Source organism: Pan troglodytes, chromosome 14, assembly GCF_028858775.2.
Source record: "Pan troglodytes isolate AG18354 chromosome 14, NHGRI_mPanTro3-v2.0_pri, whole genome shotgun sequence".
NCBI lineage: Eukaryota > Metazoa > Chordata > Mammalia > Primates > Hominidae > Pan > Pan troglodytes.
Window position 1 is genome coordinate 25,978,197 of NC_072412.2, and position 18,961 is coordinate 25,997,157.

The following is an 18,961-nucleotide window of genomic DNA, read 5'->3' on the forward strand; positions in this document are numbered from 1 at the left end:
CCAAAGTACTGAGATTACAGGTGTGAGCCACCACGCCTGATCCAGTTTAGATTTTATTTCTAATGGTATTGTACTTCTTCATCTAGAAATGCTACCTATTTTCTCATCTATATTTGCAAGTTTGACAAATGTCAAAATTAGAAATAAGCCCACAAAAAAAGTATATTTTTGAGAGGAAAAAAGTCTAACTAATAATGGAAGAAACAGAACCGACTTAGTCAATTTTCAAAATTGGCTTTAAATACAGTATTAAGCTCCACAATTCCTTTTATAATAGTCATGTCTTGGGACTGGAAGGAAACCTGTTTACCATCTGTTATGCTTTCACACTCAGCATCTTATGAAATGTCACTTTCCAACAAAGAGCTGTCAGCAATTTCAGGTCAGGAAAAGTCATGGCTAATAAATGGTTTTTATTTCCAAAGAAACTGTAGAATTTTTGCTTATTGTATTATATTCATAAATAAAGGATATATTCTTTAAAGTAAATCAAGAAGGTATTTGAATTTGTGGATTTTCTTTCTTATAGAACATGTACAGGGCTTTGGCATTCTCTTAAGGAAAAGAACTACATTCTTCCGTCTCCTCCAGTAAGAGCAGGTTTCTTCTTGCACAAGAGCCAGCTCTGCCTCCTGCTTGGGCAAATCCAGGTTGCCAACGCCAGCTCAGCCGGCACACGTCCCTGTTGATTTATAGCATTCTGCAGGGAACTAGCCCTGTGTCAGTAAGGTTAAACATTTCGCGACATAATCAATTTTCTTGGTCAGTTTCTCTGCTTCGTCTGATTACAAACTCTTTCCTCTCTAAATTTCACTTTACCTAATAATCAGGTAGGAGATTTGACCATTCGTCACTCTCTCTCTCTCTCTGCAATAACTTTTATTCTGTAGTGTGTGATGCAGGCATTGGGCCCCAGAAAGCCCTGCTCCGTGTCATCTGTGATCTAATCCTTGTGGGGATGCTCGGGCCTCTGCCTGGCGAATTTCCTTGAAGCCACACTTCCAGAAAGCACAGGTGGTGTGCAAGTTCAGGGGGCGGTGGGGCAGGGCATTTAGACAGAGACCACCCCCATATTGTCTGTCAGATAAGCAGAGTTTAAGCTTTTTAAGCTTCTCTTATAAATAGCTATTCTTTTTCTTTTTTTCTTTTTTTTTTAAACGGAGTTTTGCTCTTGTCACCCAGGCTGGAGTGCAATGGCACGATCTTGACTCACTGCAACTTCTGCCTCCCAGGTTCAAGCGATTCTTGTGCCTCAGCCTCCCTAGTAGCTGGGATTACAGGTGCACACCACCACACCTGGCTAATTTTTGTATTTTTAGTATGCCAGGTGCAGTGGCTCATGCCTGTTATCCCAGCACTTTGGGAGGCTGAGGGGGATGGATCACTTGAGGTCAGGAGTTTGAGACCAGCCTGGCCATCATGGTGAAACACTGTCTCTGCTAAAAATAAGTAGCTATTCTTGGTTGAGGGCCTATTATGTTCTAGGCCCTGTTCATACATGATTTTGTTTTAGTTATTAGATCAAGCTTCCACAGGTAGACACTATCCTGCTTTTTACGGCAGAAAACTGCAGGGCATAGTGAGGTGAAGTCACCTGCCCAGGGTCATGCGAGTCTAGTTGATGCCAAAGTGCACGTCTTTTCACCTCCACACCCAGGCACCCTGCTGGCTGCTTCTCTCTGCTCCTGGGGCTCGTGAGGCCAGGGCCCTGCTCCCGTGGGAGTTTCCTTTCTCCCTGTCTCACTGCCCCCTAAAATTCCAACCCAAAGAGAAGATCCAGCTGGGATTCTCGCCTTCCCTCGGTCTTCTCCTGCCCTCCAATTGCTCTCTATGTACACGCCCATCTTCTCAGCCCCATTTGAAGCTTCCTGAGGGCTGAGACCCTTTGTGTCCAAGAACTCTGGGCATATGCTGGGTGGTTGGTGGTCAGGCCCATGGGCACCCACCTGCTTGTGATTTCATTCGTTGTGACTGATTTCAGCACAGCTGCACACCTCTCAGGTGAATTGCAATCTTTACTTACATTCTTATCCTTGTATTCTCCAAGCTGCTTTGGCTGCTTCCTGGGGTTTTGTGTTCTCTTCCTGGAGATGATGTGGAGGTGTTGTAGTGAAGGGTCAGATGCATCCTTTCCTCTGTCCACTTGCTGGGCAGGGCACACAGGGTAACTTCAGCACCATCCAAGTGGAACCCTGCAGATGGGGGTGTCCGGAGCACTCACAGAATGAAAGTCAGCGTTGAGTCTGGCTCTGGTGCTTTCTTATCTAACTAATAATTCTTCACTTTCAAAAAAAATCTGCGAACAAGTCAGGTACATCTTTACCAGCTACTCCTCTTTCTTAGCCTCCTAATAATGCCCATCAGAAGATGACCACTAGGTCATGGCCTTTGGTCTTTCATCAAGAATTCATGAGCACTGGTTGGTGTCTTGCACTCCCACTGGGAGCAAGGTCTTGAGGCTTTCTCAGAGAGGGCACTGCAGGGCTGCAGGGGCACAGATTTACAACTGTGGTTGTTGATTAAACAACAATAACAGCAGCACAGAGCTGGAAGAGAATGAGACACTCCATTTTCTGAATGCTTGCAGCATGTCTGTCTTTCTTGGCTGCAGCATTCGTCATCACAGGCCTAGGGAAGAGCATGTCAATCCTGGTGAACTTATCGTGCAGCAAAGTGTCCCAGGAGAAAGGGTCTTCCTGCATCTCCTCTCAGCTCCTGCCTGTCAAGGGCTGTGCAGTCTAATCTGGGTCAGAAAAGGAAGGGAAGGTGTGGATGCCAGGTGGATCCATAAACACAGTCACAAGCTGTAGGCTTCTACTGGGGTCAGTCATTTTTCTCTGAGTTTAATAATGGATCCCCATTATTAAAGCCAGTGGACTCCAAGTGGTGGAGCACAGAAGGGGGGGTCCCTAGATGCTCCCTGAGGAGCCACACCCCAACCCCCTGCCCTAAGTTACCTCTGAGGGGAATGGTCACTTGGGTATCAAACACAGAAGTAGCAACTGGACAACAGCTCTGTTATATTTCTGTCAGTGGGACAACAGCTCTGTTATATTTCTATGTCAGTGCTGCTGGGACAGGACACCATCTGGGTGTGGCAGCCTGGCCAGGTGAACTGATCACTCAGAGTAGCCAGAGGCAGAAGGGCTGGGACGAAAGCGAGGGTGGCCAGCAAGATGGGTACGAAGTGCAAGGCCCGGTCAGCAAGCTGTGCTAGTTGGCTGGGGCTGCCGCAACAAAATGCCACAAATGGAGCAGCTGAAACAACAGAAATGTCCTGTCTCACTGTTCTGGCAGCCAAGTCCACGATCATGGTGTCCACAGGGTTATGCAACCTCTGAAGGCACTGGCGAAGGACCTGTTCCAGGCTTCTCTCCTGGCTTTCAGGAATTCCTTGGTTTGTGGCAGCAGAACCCCAATCTTTATGCAGCGCTCTGTGTGTCTGTTCTTCACCCGGTGTTCTTTTCACAAGGACACAGTCATCCTGGATTGGGGACCACCCTATTCCAGTGTGACGTCATCTTGACTAATTACATATAAAGACCCTACTTTCAAATAAGGTTCCGTGCTGAGGCACTGGGGTTAGGACTTCATCACATGAAGTTGCAGTGGAGCACAATTCAACCCTTAACAAAGTCCATTTTTTGGGAGGCTAATTGGGGGATCGGTCAAAAGGTGGGAGACCCAACAGAAAATCGCAGGTCGGTGAGCGACATGGGTCAGGGTAAACGGTTCAGGAGAAAGGTGAACTAACTCTTCAGGGGGTCTTGGGGCTGCTTCTCCATGATGCTGGCTGCAGGGCACAGTGAGATTTTTTAAAGGCAGTGAAGGATCAAATGCAGTCTTGCTGTAGGCCTGGGCTGCTGCGCTGGGTGATCGTGAAGAATTCCTTCAGTTCAGTGTCATCTGACACGCATTCCGGAGCCCAAGCCATGTGCCACAAGCTGGGTACACAGTGGTGGATAAAAACATCCATTGCTGCCCCCAAGGAGCTCACAGTTTTATGATTAAACGGCAACATTTTTATAGAGTCCAAAAACAGTTCCAGTATTTTTTTAACCACATTTTTCTTGAGCTAGACAGAAAGTTAAAATGCAGGGAAACAATCAACCACATGTTAAAATTGCAGAACAAAATTGGTGCCGTGTCAGCTTTCTGCTGGTTTCAAAACAAGCAGTAATGAGCTAATAGGAAAAAAAAATAGTGAGGGCTGGGGGGGTGACATAGAGACGGGTCATGGTATCTCTCTCAGCATGTTGTTTTACATTTAAAGAAATGTCTTCATTATTAGTTCTGCTGATGCCACATTGTAGCAATGTTTATGTCTTGCTTGAGAATCAAGACAGCACCTCTCTGCTCAAGGTTACCTAAATTTACAATCATTCACTGGCAGGCGATGATATAATATAGTCTCTTAATAATAGAGTTAAATTTAATACCTGGCCATGTGTTGGGAAAAGCATGGATTTTCAGGTTAGACACATCTGTCTCCTGTCTAACGTCACTCTGTAACTGTGTGAACTTATTCAGGAAGTTGAGCCTTCTGTTTCTAGTTGGTAAAATGGGGATAATAAAGATTTTCTACAATTATTGGGAGGATTCGACAAGAAAACACATTCAAGAGCCTAGCCCAATCCTGGAGCATAGCAAGCACTTTTTAAAAAAAGTGTCTTGGGCTTACACAAACAAATGCATCTGTTTCTGTTGTGACTTTTCAGATTGGGGAGGCAGGGCTGGGGCTCAGGGCAAGAAGCTGCCAAAGAGGAGGCAAACTCAGGGAACCAGAGGCGTAAGAACCCTCCAGGTGAGCAGCTCAGTGCCAGGGAATATCAGAACCACAATCAGGGCAAGGCTGAGAAACCAGGGAGGCTGTGATGGGCAGATGTGTCTACTTCCCAAATACCTTTGAATCTAACCACTTCTCTCAACCCCACAACCATTGTCTCAGATTAGGACATCTGGGCTCCTTTAAGGGCCACCTAATTTATCTCCCTGCCTCCCCTACCTTTCCCCTATCCACTTCCCTTTCTGCAGCAAGAAAGATGCTTAAAGATGCAATCCAATCTAGTCCTCCTGGGCTTAAAGACAGGATATCCAGCGCACCTGTCCTACACTAGTACAGGGGCTGGATTCCACCTGTTGATGTTAATGACTCTACATTGTTGACCTGCCAATTGAATAGAGAAGACATAGAAATGATTTTTAAAATATACTGTCAGCTGGGTGCAGTAGCTCATGCCTGTAATTCCAGCACTTTGGGAGGCTGAGGCTGGTAGATTGCTTGAGCCCAGGAGTTCAAGACCAGCCTGGTGAAACCAGCAACATGGTGAAAACCCATGTCTACAAAAAATACAAAAATTAGCCAGGCATAGTGGCACACATCTGTGGTCCCAGCTACTCAAGAGCCTGAGGCGGGAGGATCACCTGAGCTTGGGAGGTGGAGGCTGCAATGAGCCATGATGGTACCACTCCAGCCTGGGCAACAGAGTGAGATTTATTCTCTCTCTCTCTCTCTCTCTCCTCTCTCACTCTCTCTCTCTCTCTCTCTGTCTCTCTCTCTCTCTCTCTCTCTCTCTATATATATATATATATACAAACACACACACATACATATACATATATATATCACTGAGTTGAAAAGATTAAGACTTTTTTAACTTAGTTTATTTGGACTCAGTGTTTTGTTTGTAGCTTTTAAATGCTAATTTAAGCTTTATAAATCTGCTTTGAGATTTGCCCTGAATTTCAACACAATTCAACTTTCAGTCTGCAGATGAATTTGTCCACTGCCAAATATGCTGAGGTCTGAGCAAGGGCCTATCGTCTGGACCGAGAGGCATCCCTCACTAAGGCAGGAATATTTCAATAGGGATAAATGTGACAGGGTCCTCTGTCTGTCAATGAGTCCTGGAAATTGGATGCTGAGCCTAGAGACAGCTTGCAATTTGAGGGTTACTCTGCTGCCATTTGGAAGGTGTCAATAGGGAGTTGGGACTCTTCCTGTTCCAACAGACACATACTTCTTAACTTGTGAATCCATAAATAGCCTCCTGTCGGCTGAGCCCCAGTGTGCTGTGACAATGCAGGAGCGAGACAGCATGCAGAAGCTCCCTCTGTGTACTAAGCGCTTGCAACACCATCTGCTTTCGTCTGTATTTAGGGGCTAGTTTGTTAGCTCAGAGTGCTAAGAAGTTAAGGTTGCAGGGGCCTGATGCTGCCCAGGCCTTGTTCAATCAAAAGAAAACCTAATATTCAAACAGAAAAAAGAGGAGCCACAACTGAAGAATTTTGCATCTGTCGCCTGCTTCATTCTCCACCCAAGCTCAGAGTTCTCTCCTTTAGGGAATCCAGCCATATATTCGTGTGACTGTGGGTCTGCTCTGTTTGGGGCCTACTTCAGGAAACTGCAAATACCTTTGCTTACGGCTGGCTGATTACAGCTCCCTTAGCTTAGAAACACATGTGTGGTGTGTGGGTCCTGTGGACTGAATATATGTGTCCCCCCCAGATTCATATATTGAAGCATTAATCCCTATGATGGCATTAGGAGGTGGGGCCTTTGGAGGTAATGAGGTCAGGAGGATGGAGCTCTTATGATGGAATTAGTGACCCTGTAAGAAGAAACACAAGAGAGACGTTCTCTTCACCATATGAGGACACAAAAAGAAGGTGCCGTCTGCAAACCAGGAATCGAGCCCTCAGGAGACATTTGATCTACTGGTACCTTAGTCTTGAACTTTCCAGCCTCCAGAACTGTGAGAAATACATTTCTATTGTTTACAAACCACCCATTCTGTAGTATCTTGTTATAGCAGCCTGTCTTAGTCCATTTTATGCTGCTATAACAGAATGTCTGACACTGGATGATTTGTAAAGAACAGAGATTGCTTTCTTACAGTTCTAGAGGCTGGGGAGTCCAAGTTTGAGAGGCTGCACCTGGTGAGGGGCTTCTTGCTGTGTTATCCCATAGTGGAAAGCAGAAGGGCAAGACAGCATGAGACAGAGAGAGAGAGAGAGAGAGAGAATGCATGAGAGGGAGCCGAACTTGCTTTCCTAACAAACTTACTCATTACTATCCAAACTATCTTTCAAGACAGTGTTGTTAATTTACTCAGGAGGGCAAAGCCTGCATGACCTCATCACCTCTTAAAAGTCCCACCTCTCAACGCTGTTGCTGACAAGGGATTAAGTTTCCAACATATAAAGTTTGGGGACATATTTATCCCGCAGCACAGCCCAAATGGACTAAGACAGTGGGTGCGTGGGGTGTTTAGGATGGAAAATGGAAAATGTATTTGAGCGAGAAAGTTTCTGCCTCTGGTTTGTTACTCTAGGACACTAAGAAGCTACAGCTACCCAGGGGAATTGGCCCAGATCATGTAAATGTTGTGTATCCTGTTCCCACTTTCGCTTTTCATTCAAAATGTGGCCTGTGGAAGAGCAGCTTTGTGTAAGAAATTTGGGGAGCAGAGCTGGGAAGTGAAGGAAGGAGAAGCAAGCATGTCTTATCTTGGGTGCTCTGATGGGCAGCAGGACGAGTTCCCTTCCAGTAGCTGGCGCAGGGAGAGGGTGGGGAGCTGGAGGGAAGGTCAGGGCCACATACCACCGAGTCCAGGGCAGGGCGGGTGCCCCAGCCGCAGAACAGTCAGGATATGGAGAGCTCTGTCTCCCAAATCCACAGAGCCTAGTTAACCTAGGCTGAGGCAAATGCAAGAGCCGAGGAGTGGGTGTCTGTGGTCAGGATCCACGGAGGTGCTGTGGAGTGGGGATGCCCAGCAGGACCTGGAGCCCTTGTACACAGTGCCTCTGCTGTGCTGGAGCTTCCTGTGGAGGCCTGATGTCTGAAGGCAGAGTGTGGTTTAACTGGCACCAGACAAAACTGGAAAGGGTGGGGCAGGAGTGAAAGGGTTGAGTGTGAAGAATATGGCTTTGGAGTCACATGGACCGACTCCAATCCCAGTTCTACCACTCGGCAGCTGTCACCAGGGCAAGTAGCTCATCTTCCCTGAGCCTCCATTTCTTCTCTCTAAATAGGGAATAAAAGTACCTCCCTCGCAAGATTTTAGTGAGGACCTGAGATCAATGTATGTAAAGGAGACTTGCAACCGCCGTTATTAACTGCAGGAGTCAGTGATGGGATAGGGGAGATTTGCCAGGACCCACAAGTGTTTTCTGACACAGAGGGAAGGTTTACATGCTGTCAGTTATATATTCTGCAACATTTATCACGCAGCATCACCATGTCTGAAGGGCTGTATCAAGGTTGCAAAGCCCAGGCCCTTCCCTGGAAGCCTCCATAGGCAGGTAGAGGATCCTGGGGTGGACAGATCATGCCTGTACTCTGGCCTCTCCCCCAGAGTCCAGCAGTGTCTGGAGAGATGGGAGGAGGAAAACTACAAATAGCTAAGCAAATCAATAAACAAGGCACCCACTGAAGGATGGCTTTAATGACATGAGCCTACTTGGCCACCACACACTCAAGTCAAACAGTTAATGTAATTTCCTTTATCCACCACCTTCCCTGAGGTCAAAAGTGTTTCTTGAGTCCCTTCAGAAAACATCCCATGCCTCGCAGGACTGCCGCTTCCAACCTAGGTGCATGTAGGCAGTCCTCTCTGAGGTCTTATGGAACATCTGACTCCAGGGTGGTGGCTTTTTGAGAACCCTTCTGCCTGGCCCTGATAAATATCACTGTGCTGAAGTTGGCTGGGCAGGGCCTGAGCAGAACTTGCCTGCTACCAATATAGATGCAAACAGCTCAGGTTTATAGTCCTGCGAGTGTAGCAGATGTGATTTCCCAGACTTGGAAAGCTCCTGCAGTCTAGCTCTTCAGAGCAAGAATCATGTTTATCTGCGTTTCTACAGGACAGTCCAGTGCAATCATCCTCTTAGGTCAGGCAAGAGGGGCCCAGCCATGGCAGTCATGCTTCAGTGGGTCCTGCAAGTCACAAACAGACACCATATAAATTCAGTAAGGAACACAGCATCTCTGCCCCTCAGAACCCAGCATCCTGTGCTGGCTCAGAGCTTGCCCTAACCCTAAACATCTGCTGTCAAGACTAACACCATTCAGGGCCCAGGGAGACACTTCTCCTCTCTCTTGTTTCATGGCCACAGATAAAAAGCTGCTGTGTCTCACTGATACAAACATCTGTGACACCACAGAAGGTCACCCCTTCAGATACAGGCAGGATATGAACTATGGAAACTTTGAGGTAAGACTAATTATTTAACTTGTTGAATCCTCCCTGTTGGCATAAATGCAATTGATTCTTGCATAGCTAATCTCATTTTCCCTTTCCTCCCTCTCATCTCCAATCCATGGTTCCAGTGCATGTGCTGGCTAGCAGCGGTTCATGGTAGAGGCTGGGCTCAGACTCTCTTAGTACTCAAAAATTGGTAAATAGATGTGTAGGTTGAAACTTAACATGTACAAGACAATGACAATGACACTAGACCCTCAACAACTAGATGGATGCCAAATGCCAGAACCGTAAAATAGTTTTAATTTTATAAAAGTATTTAATAAGGCCAGGTGTGGTGGCTCATGCCTGTAATACCAACACTTTGGGAGGCCAAGGCAGGTGGATGACCTGAGGTCAGGAGTTCAAGACCAGCCTGGCCAACATAGTGCAACCAGTCTCTACTAAAAATACAAAAATTAGCTGGGCATGATGGCGCATGCCTGTAGTCCCAGCTACTCGAGAGGCTGAGGCAGGAGAATCGCTTGAACTCGGGAAGCAGAGGCTGGGGTGAGCTGAGATCGTGCCATTGCACTCCAGCCTGGGCAAGACAGAGTGAGACTCTGTCTCAAACAAACAAACAAAAAATATTTAATAAGATGTAATCACTTTTTCAAAAAATGTAAATAAGCATTGCAGCTTTATTTAAATAAATTTGACTTACACTTTGGACAATTCGTAGCTTTTAAATTTTCATAGATGATTTTGTATATTTTAAGCCAAAAATAACTTTTGAAAACATACACTCAATTTAATTTCTGACGAAAATATATTCAAGTTTTGTACACTTTAAATGCAATGCTCTGTGTTTTCGATCCTTTGAATCATTGAGCTTGAATGCAGTTCAGATTGTGACAGGATAGGGCGTGCGAAAATGGAGCTCAAAAAAGAGCAAAAGGTGAAAAAAGGCAAATAGAAAATCTTCAAGGGGACAGTCTGCTTAAATTTTTAAACACTTGAAAGGGTGAAATTTAGCACAGTCTGGTGAGCATAGCCCACTTAAAATTTACAGACAGGATGTAACCAATTTTTTAATGGAGATTTAATGACATAAGCAAGAAAACTATCCTAATAAAATCAGCAATTTGAACAGGTCAAATAAGATCCCTGAAACTCCCTATTGGTTACTGTCTGAGGATTTAGTTACTAATCAGAACAATGAGAATGTAAGTGGGCCTTTGATTCTGCTTGGCTGGGGCCCGTGAGTGTTCGGGGTAGTCCCGGGCTTTCTGGGTTCTCATCAGCAAACTGGCCCTGCTGGGGATGGTGGGCATAGATTCCCATCCTCTGAACCGGGGACTCTGCCACCAGGCCCCGGGGCCGCCACTCACTGGATCAGATCCTTTCTTCTGGAAAATTTCAATTCAAGACAGGCAGAGGCAGAGTCAATTGGCCAACAGCATATTCTGGTAAGAACAAGGCCTCATACACAATCACAAAGTTTCTAGCACAGCATCAGCAAGAAAATAGGCTTTAATAATGCTTTTAAAATTTAATTGAAAATCGTCGACAAGTTTGCACTCCCCTGTACAGGAGGATTCTTTTTTTTTTTTTTTTTAGACAAATTCTCACTGTCACCCAGGCTGCAGTGCAGTGGCATGATTGTGGCTCACCACAGCCTTGACCTCCCAGGCTCAAACGATCCTCCCACCTTGGCCTCCCAAGTAGCTGAGACCACAGATGCATACAGCCACCACACCTGGCTAATTTTTTTATATTTTGTAGAGACAGGGGGTTCTCTTTATGTTGCTCAGGCTGGTCTCGAACTCCTGAGCTCAAGCAATCCTCCTGCCTCAGCCTCTCAAAGGACTGAGATAGGTTATCTATTCTTTAAAGAAATATATATTGAGCATCAGCATTGTGGCAGGCATCAGGAAGAACTGGGAGTGAGGTAGGGACTCTGACCCTGTGGAGAAGGCAGATGAGAGTCAAAGAAACACGCGAGGTGGCCTGCAAGGAAACACTATTGCTTATCACAGAGAGGCACGTTTCTCAGAGAGAATTGGCTGGAAGAAGGAGCAGCCCCATGGTCCTCTGCTCCCTGCCCACCTGTGGCCTTCTTGAGAGTTCTCTCCCTGGCTGCTCCTAATCATGGTTTTCCTTCCTGTCTGCCTTCTTCTCTTCCTCCCTTTCGTAAGTAACCAGCCCCTGTGGGTTTATGTGGGATAAAACCTGGGAGTCTTATTAGGGAGAGGCAGTATTCAAATGAACGGAAATTCAGAGAAGGGAGGCTGCATTACTGAAGCACAGGGCTTTTTTTAAAGTCATGATGAATGTCCTCAACCTCAGAGAAATAAGCTTGTGCTGGAGTTGGAGAGCTGGCTGCCTGAGGCATCTGGGATGTAAATGTGGTTTCCCCAGATTCAGTTGGTGGTGTTAAAAAAGAAAAAACACAGGCTTGTGAGAGGGCCCAGAATTAGAAAAAAAAAAGAAGCTGGAGCTGTAGATGAGTGGAAGTCTCACTGATTCCTATAGAAATAGAGTATTTAAAATTAACTTGGTATAAAAATAATCAGGAATATGGAGTTGATTTACTATCTATGTTTCCCATTGCTTGATTCAATTTCTGTTTTGAGAAATCCATCATGTATTCAGGTTCCAAAGATTCAATTCTAGCTCTGAGCTTCAGTAACCATGGCTATGGCCCCTTCTCAGGAGTTCACACATCTGCAGGCTGGACTGCTACAGTTGCCTATTTGACTTCCTCGGCTAGCTGGGGCTTTGACCTCGACCCTGCAGGTTGTCTGTGCCTGTCTGGGCAAAATTTTTAGATTCCTCCTGTATTAATCCATTTTCACACTGCTGATAAGAACATACCCAAGACTGGGTAATTTATAATGAAAATAAGTTTAACATGGCTGGGTGCGGTGGCTCATGCCTGTAATCCCAGCACTTTGGTTGCCGAGGTGGGCGGATCACCCGAGGTCAGGAGTTTGAGACCAGCCTGGGCAACATGGTGAAACCCCATCTCTACTAAAAAAAAAAAAAGAAATACAAAAATTAGTCAGGCATGGTGGCATGTGCTTGCGGTTCCAGCTAATCAGGAGGCTGAGGCAAGAAAATTGCTTGAACCTGGGAGATGGAGTTTGCAGATTGCAGTAAGCTGAGATCACACCACTGCACTCCAGCCTGGGCGACAGAGCAAGACTCCATCTCAAACAAATAAATAAATAAATAAAATTAAAAAATAAAGAAAAGAGGTTTAATGGACTCACAGTTCCACATGGCTGGGGAGGCCTCACAATCATGGCAGAAGGTGAAGGAGGAGCAAAGGCACTTCTTACGTGGCAGAAGGGAAGAGAGAGCTTGTGCAGGGAAACTCCTCTTTATAAGACCATCAGATGTCATGAGACTTATTCACTATCATGAGAACAGCACAGGAAAGACTGGCATATGATTCAATTACCTCCCACTTGGGTTCCTCCCATGACACATGGGAATTATGGGAGCTACAATTCAAGATGAGATTTGGGTGGGGACACAGCCAAATCATATCACCTCCTTCAGAGAACATCTTGCACATTCCTAGAGTAGTCCAGTGACTTTGGGGCCTTTTTATTTTATTGATCTGTTTCCCCAAGGCTCACTGTTACAGCCACATACAAGAGCACAGGTCTGCGGCTTGATAATTCAGAAATAAGCAAGTCAATCTTTTTAAAAAGTTAAAAGCATGAACAAAAGCACAGAGTCTCAATTGAGAAGGCTGATGATTTTCTGGTGATCATGTCTTATGTTTATTAAGTAATATCATGGCCATAAGTTTGTTCTGAGACATATGAGGTGCAGGAAATATTACACTCCTTCATTCTTCTCAGTCATTTCATACCTGGCCTGGCCCCACTACCAGTGGGGTGGTGGCCAATTACTTCTCCACTTTGAGAGTGACCCATCCCTTGAACAAGAGGCTCTGGGGGTTCCACTGTCCTTCAGGGAATTCCCTGCCCCTGTTTTATTCCCCTAGCCCACGGCCTCAGGATCCTTGTGGGGTCAAGACCTGTGCAGCCTGTGTGCCAGTCTCTCCCTCAGTCACTCCCCACAGCATTACACTGCATATGCTTTAACATTATGCTAAGTTAAATATGAAAGTCACAAAAAGACAAAAATTATATGATTACACTCCATCGAGGTCCCACCACCCAAGTCAGTTCCTGCAAGTGGGTGCAGGCCCTGCTTCTCTTCATCCTCCCTGGCTTGGGAAATCCTACTGCTCCATGGATGGGTGCACCTCCCTGCCAACACTCAGAGCCTCCCTCCTCTGGGGTAACCCAGCCACGGGTATTATAAAGCTAAACTTTTAAAAACAAAGGCCCAATATCCATATGCAAAAGAATGAAGTTGGACCTCTACCTCACATGATAAACAAAAATTAACTCAAAATGGATCAGTGACTTTAGTGTAAGAACTAAGCCTATGAAACTCTTAAGAGAAGACATAGGGGTAAATCTTCAGGACTTTGGATTTGAGAATAGATTCTCAAATAGGACACCAAAAGCTTGAGAAACAAAGAAAAAAATAGATAAATTGGACTTTATCAAAATTAGAAATGTTTGTGTATCAAAGGACGGTCTCAGGAAAGTGGAAAGACAAATTATAGGATGAGAAAAATGTTTGCAAATCATGTATCTGATAAGAATCTAGTATCCAGAATATATAAACAATTCTTACACGCACCAGCAAAAAGGCAAACAACCCAACTTAAAAATGGGCAAAGGACGTGAAGGGACATTTCTCCAAAGAAGATTTGCAAATGGTCAAAGAGCACATACAAAGGTGCTAAACATTATTAGTCCTCAGAGAAATGAAAATCAAAACTACACGAGATACCACTTCACACCATTAGGATGGCTATAATCATTAAAAACAAAAAACAAAAACAAACAAACAAAAAAGAAGGCTGGGCACAGTGGTTCACGCCTGTAATCCCAGCACTTTGGGAGGCCGAGGCAGGTGGATCACAAGGTCAAGAGATCAAGGCCATCTTGGCCAACATGGTGAAACCCTGTCTCTACTAAAAATACAAAAATTAGCTGGGCATGGTGATGCATACCTGTGATCCCAGCCACTTGGGGGGCTGAGGCATGGGAATCACTTGAACCCGGGAGGCGGAGGTTGCAGTGAGCCAAGATCGCATCACTGCACTCCAGCCTCACAACAGAGCGAGACTCCGTCTCAAAAACAGAACAAAACAAAACAAAAATTAGTATTGACAAGAATGTAGAGAAACTGGAACCCTTGTGCATTGCTGGTCGGGAATGTAAAATGGTGCAGCTACTACAAAAGAACAATATGGCAATTCCACAACAAAAGTAAACAAAGAATTGGCCGGGTGGGATGCCTCACACCTCTAATCCCAGCACTTTGGGAGGCCGAGGCGGGTGTATCACTTGAGGTCAGGAGTTTGAGACCAGCCTGGGCAACATGGTGAAACCCCATCTCTACTAAAAATACAAAAATTAGCCAGGCGTGGTGGTGGGTGCCTGTAATCCCAGCTACTCAGGAGGCTGAGGCAGGAGAATTGCTTGAACCCGGGAGGCAGAGATTGCAGTGAGCTGAGATAGGACCATTACGCTCCAGCCTGGGCGACAAAGTGAGACTTCATCTCAAAAAAAAAAAAAGGAAATCCTGCACATGCTACATCGTGGATGGACTTTAAGGACATTATACTAAGTTAAATATACAAGTCACAAAAAGACAAATATTATATGATTATACTTTTATGAGATAGTAGCCAAATTCATAGAGACAGAAAGTGTAATGGTGGTTGCCAGAGCCTGTGGGGAGCGGGGAATGGGGAGTGACTGCTTAACAGGTAGGGAGTTCTCTTTCTGGGTGATGAAATTGCTTGGGATTTGATAGAAGTGGTTGTTGCACAGCATCATGACTGTACTAAATGTCACAGAATTGCACACTTTGGAATGGTTAATTCTATCTTATATACATTTCACCTCAATTTTTTAAAAAAGCTTGTTAATTATCCCTTGGTTTTTGCTTCCAGACTATGTATTCTTTTTTTTTTTTTTTTTTGAAACAGAGTCTCGCTCACTCTCTCACATAGGCTGGAGTGCAGTGGCACAATCTTGGCTCACTGCAACCTTTGCCTCCCTGGTTCAAACAATTCTCCTGCCTCAGCCTCCCAAGTAGTTGGGATTACAGGCATGTGCCACCATGCTGGGCTGATTTTTGTATTTTTAATAGATACAGGGTTTCACCATGTTGCCCAGGCTGGTCTTGAACTCCTGACCTCAGGTGATCCACCCGCCTTGGCCTCCCAAAGTGCTGAGATCACAGGCATGAGCCACCACACCCAGCCCAGGCTACATATTCTTCAGTAATCTTGTTTTGGAGGTTTTAGGGGAATAATAGGAAGCAAATCCTGGTTAATTTCTGAGCGTTGTTTTTTTTCTCTAGTCCTCAAATTTTAGAAAGTGCTCTTGTATATATTATTGCCTTTGAACTTCACAACAATCCTGGAGGTAGATAAGGCAGCTGTCATCAACCTAATTCAACATATGAAGAGACTGAGGCTCAGAGACACTCACTGACCTCCCCAAGGTCATGCAGACAGAAATTCAAAAATATTCAGACCCCTGTTCTAAGAACATCCACTGTCAGATCTCCCTGGAGAGCAGGGGTAGGGTTCAGGCTTTCTTATCACCATGGATACTTGGGACCACCAAGGATGAGGCTGGGGGCAATTTCCACTGCATTGTTTCTGAGCCTTGTAAAGCCTTCATGACTATTTTAGCTAAACTCAACATGTGTACTGAGTGAGGCTGGACCTGCCCATGCTCCCACCCAACCCCATCACCCCACCACCTCAATCATCAGCCCTCAGAGAGGAGCTCTGCTCTGCATTTCAAGGGGTCTGCAGGTAGGAGGAGCAAACTGGCTTAAAGCCTGATCTCGCCAGGTAGAGAGTCCTCCTTGTCTTGTCCCCTCTTACCTTGGTCAGGGGGACCTGGGTTGGAGAGCTTCTGCCCGCCGGGAGGGTGTTCTCACCCCTGGAGGACCAAGCAGGACCAGGAAGGGTTTAGAAGAAAATAACCTTCGGGGCTGACTTGGCTCAGCCTTGGCTTAAGTTTCAAGGGGAAGAGGTGAAAGTTTCTACCTTGCACCGTGCAACCATCCAAGAGAGGTAAGAAGATGAAAATTCTGGGCAAGTAGCAGAATTCAAGATATTTTGTTTCTCCTGCAGGCAGATGGTGGAGGGTGTGTTTAGATCTAGATAAGAATTGGAGGAGAATCTATTATGTGGCATCACGGAGCACTGATACTGGGATGCCCTCAACGTGGCCTAGACCTTGGGGATTTGGGGCTGGGATGCCCTCAGGAGCTCAGCCTCAGGAATGGGGTCACCAAGTGACAGAATATTACCATCATCAAAGCAAATGCACCATCACACAGTGGGGCTGGGGAGGGGAGATGGCAGGCCATGCCAGCCTCTTGGGATGTGGAATTGGGTGGGAGATGGGGGGCCTGCTGTAGGTTCACATTCAAGCCCAGTGTTGAGGAGCTGGAAGATGGTGATAAGCAAGCTTGCTGATGGGTAGGTGAATAATAAGCCTTGCGGTTGAACCAAGTCTGGACCAGGGCCCGTGTGTCCCCTTCCTTCTCCCTGGGAAGTAGGCTCTGCCATCTCCTTCTGCAAATGAATCAGTGAGTGAAGAAGTCAAACCCAGGAGCCTGTGTTGTGGGGCAACCTGGCCCACAAACAATCCCAAAGGAAGGTAGTGTTATTTTTCTTCTGCCTTTTATAGCATTTTCTCTTAGGTTTATTATGGTGGTGAGGATACTGCCAAAAGTCTTGAAAATACTAAAACACAGGGTCATATTTTTAAAGCCAAGCCTTTTTAGACCTTGGGAAGCAGGGAAGCAAAGATAAAAGGCAGCAGGCTGAAGAAAGCTATAACAGCTGTCATTAACATAAATAGTGGTCATCAAGGTTATAATATTCCTACCACTGACAATAAGAAGATAATACTGAGGGCAGCCTTGGGACATCTGGGAGTCTGGGGTTGCCTTCTAGGTATTATCAGGATTGAGCCATGAAATCAAGGGATTCTGGCCAAGGCTTCCCGGGAGGGGTGAAACTGGACAGGCCTGGAGGAAAGATGTAAAAGAGAAAGCAGGGAAACAAGTGGCCAACACTGCTTCTCCCCTGGCAATTTCTGGCCTGGGCTTTTTCTTGTCCAAGCCTGAACCACTGATTGCTTGGGTGAGAGGGCAGGAGCCTTTCCACAGCCCTGATCGTATCTAATGTCTCAATGCCAGAACACACCTTCAACATCTGACCCTAGTGCTAGAGAATGTGATCAGGGGACGTTGGCAGCAGACAGCCTCAGTGCAGCAACCTCACTTCCATCCATCCGTGTGACTCTCCTGATTTGCCCTGGGGAACTCTGGAACACTTTTGGAGGGTCTCCTGAGATCCACATTAGAAGCTCAATAAAGATCAACAAATGTTCTACCAATGTGGATGGCAAATTAGTGCATCACCTTCGTATCCCTCTCAGAGGGTCACAGGATAAATCTGCCATTGCCACGGGTGATCCCTCAGGCCAGGGGCCCTGGACCACTGCAGGGCCTTCTGTGTCCTCAGAACGTCCTCAGGAGGCCAGACCTGGGCTCCATCCAATTTAGACTTGAATTTTTTCCCTGTGAGAGGAGCATCAGTACACAAGGCATTGTTTCCAGTGGGGGCAAAAGTCTGGCAGTGAGAGAGCCCAAGATGCTCCCTGTTCCCCCTCACCTTGGTGCAACCAAGAAAGGCCTCTGGGGGCTGGACATGCCTTTGGGGAGTCTGAGGCCACTCCTTCCTCTGACTTCCCTAAATCTTCTGTAAATATTTCCTACTCTCTTTGCTGTGTGTGGATGGAATTTAGTAGGGGGACCTCGAAGAGATGCTGAGTTCTGTGCCCAGGTTGCCATGGAAGAAAAATCAAATTTCGTGCCTGTGGATCTAAAGGATGAGGGGCAGCTGAGAGCCAGCTGCGTACATAAGACCTGGCACAGAGTGCGTGTTCAATAAAGGGTGCCTGCGAGCATTTCCTAACACTAACCAAGCAAGTCCACTGTGTTTCTGGGCTCCCAGCCAAGGGTCTCTGGTGTCCCTGCATTTTGCTGCAGGAAAGAGACCACAACATAGAGCAAGCAGAAGCAAAATCAGGGGCCCGGCCTTGGCTCCTGCAGAGGGACTGCTGCCCACTGCTCACAGTAAAAATGGGCACCACACTCTGACTGTGCAGCTTTCATGATGCCACCTCCTCCAGGCAGGCTGCCCTGAGTTCCCAGAGAACCAGTACATTTTCTCTGACCTTACCGCTCCTCTGTAAGGATGCCTGGCTTGTCCACTGTACCTCATGGATGGCACTTTTTAATTTATTTTTTGGTTATTTTTATGCTTTCAAAATGTTCACTATTATACTGTCTGCTACTTGCACGTCCTTGAGGGTAGAGACTTTCTGTTCATCTTTGCATCACTCACAGGCCTAGCTATGTGCTTCTCCCCAGGACACACCGCAGACTTTTGTACATGCAAAAAACTTCATTCCCAAAGAGTTTCCAACAAGGGTTTTAGAAGATTCAGTGCTCAGCCAAAGAGGATGTTCTGTGACCTTGATTTTTGTATGTCTCTCTGAACACAGATGGGCACGAGAGCGTTGACATGCCGCAGAGGTGGCAAAGGAACTTGTGGTTAGAGGGCCACTGTACCTCACACC

The 18,961-nt window shown here is 46.1% G+C and overlaps 1 long non-coding RNA gene across 1 annotated transcript in view; it reads left to right on the forward strand.

Annotated features, from left to right (window-relative positions):
• LOC134808114 (uncharacterized) overlaps positions 1 to 9,279 on the forward strand; it is a 63,393-nt gene extending 54,114 nt beyond the window's left edge. Inside the window, exon 3 of the long non-coding RNA XR_010150406.1 lies at positions 9,118 to 9,279. This is a non-coding gene — a long non-coding RNA (uncharacterized LOC134808114). The remainder of the gene's footprint in view (positions 1 to 9,117) is intronic.
• Positions 9,280 to 18,961: the final 9,682 nt, after the last annotated feature.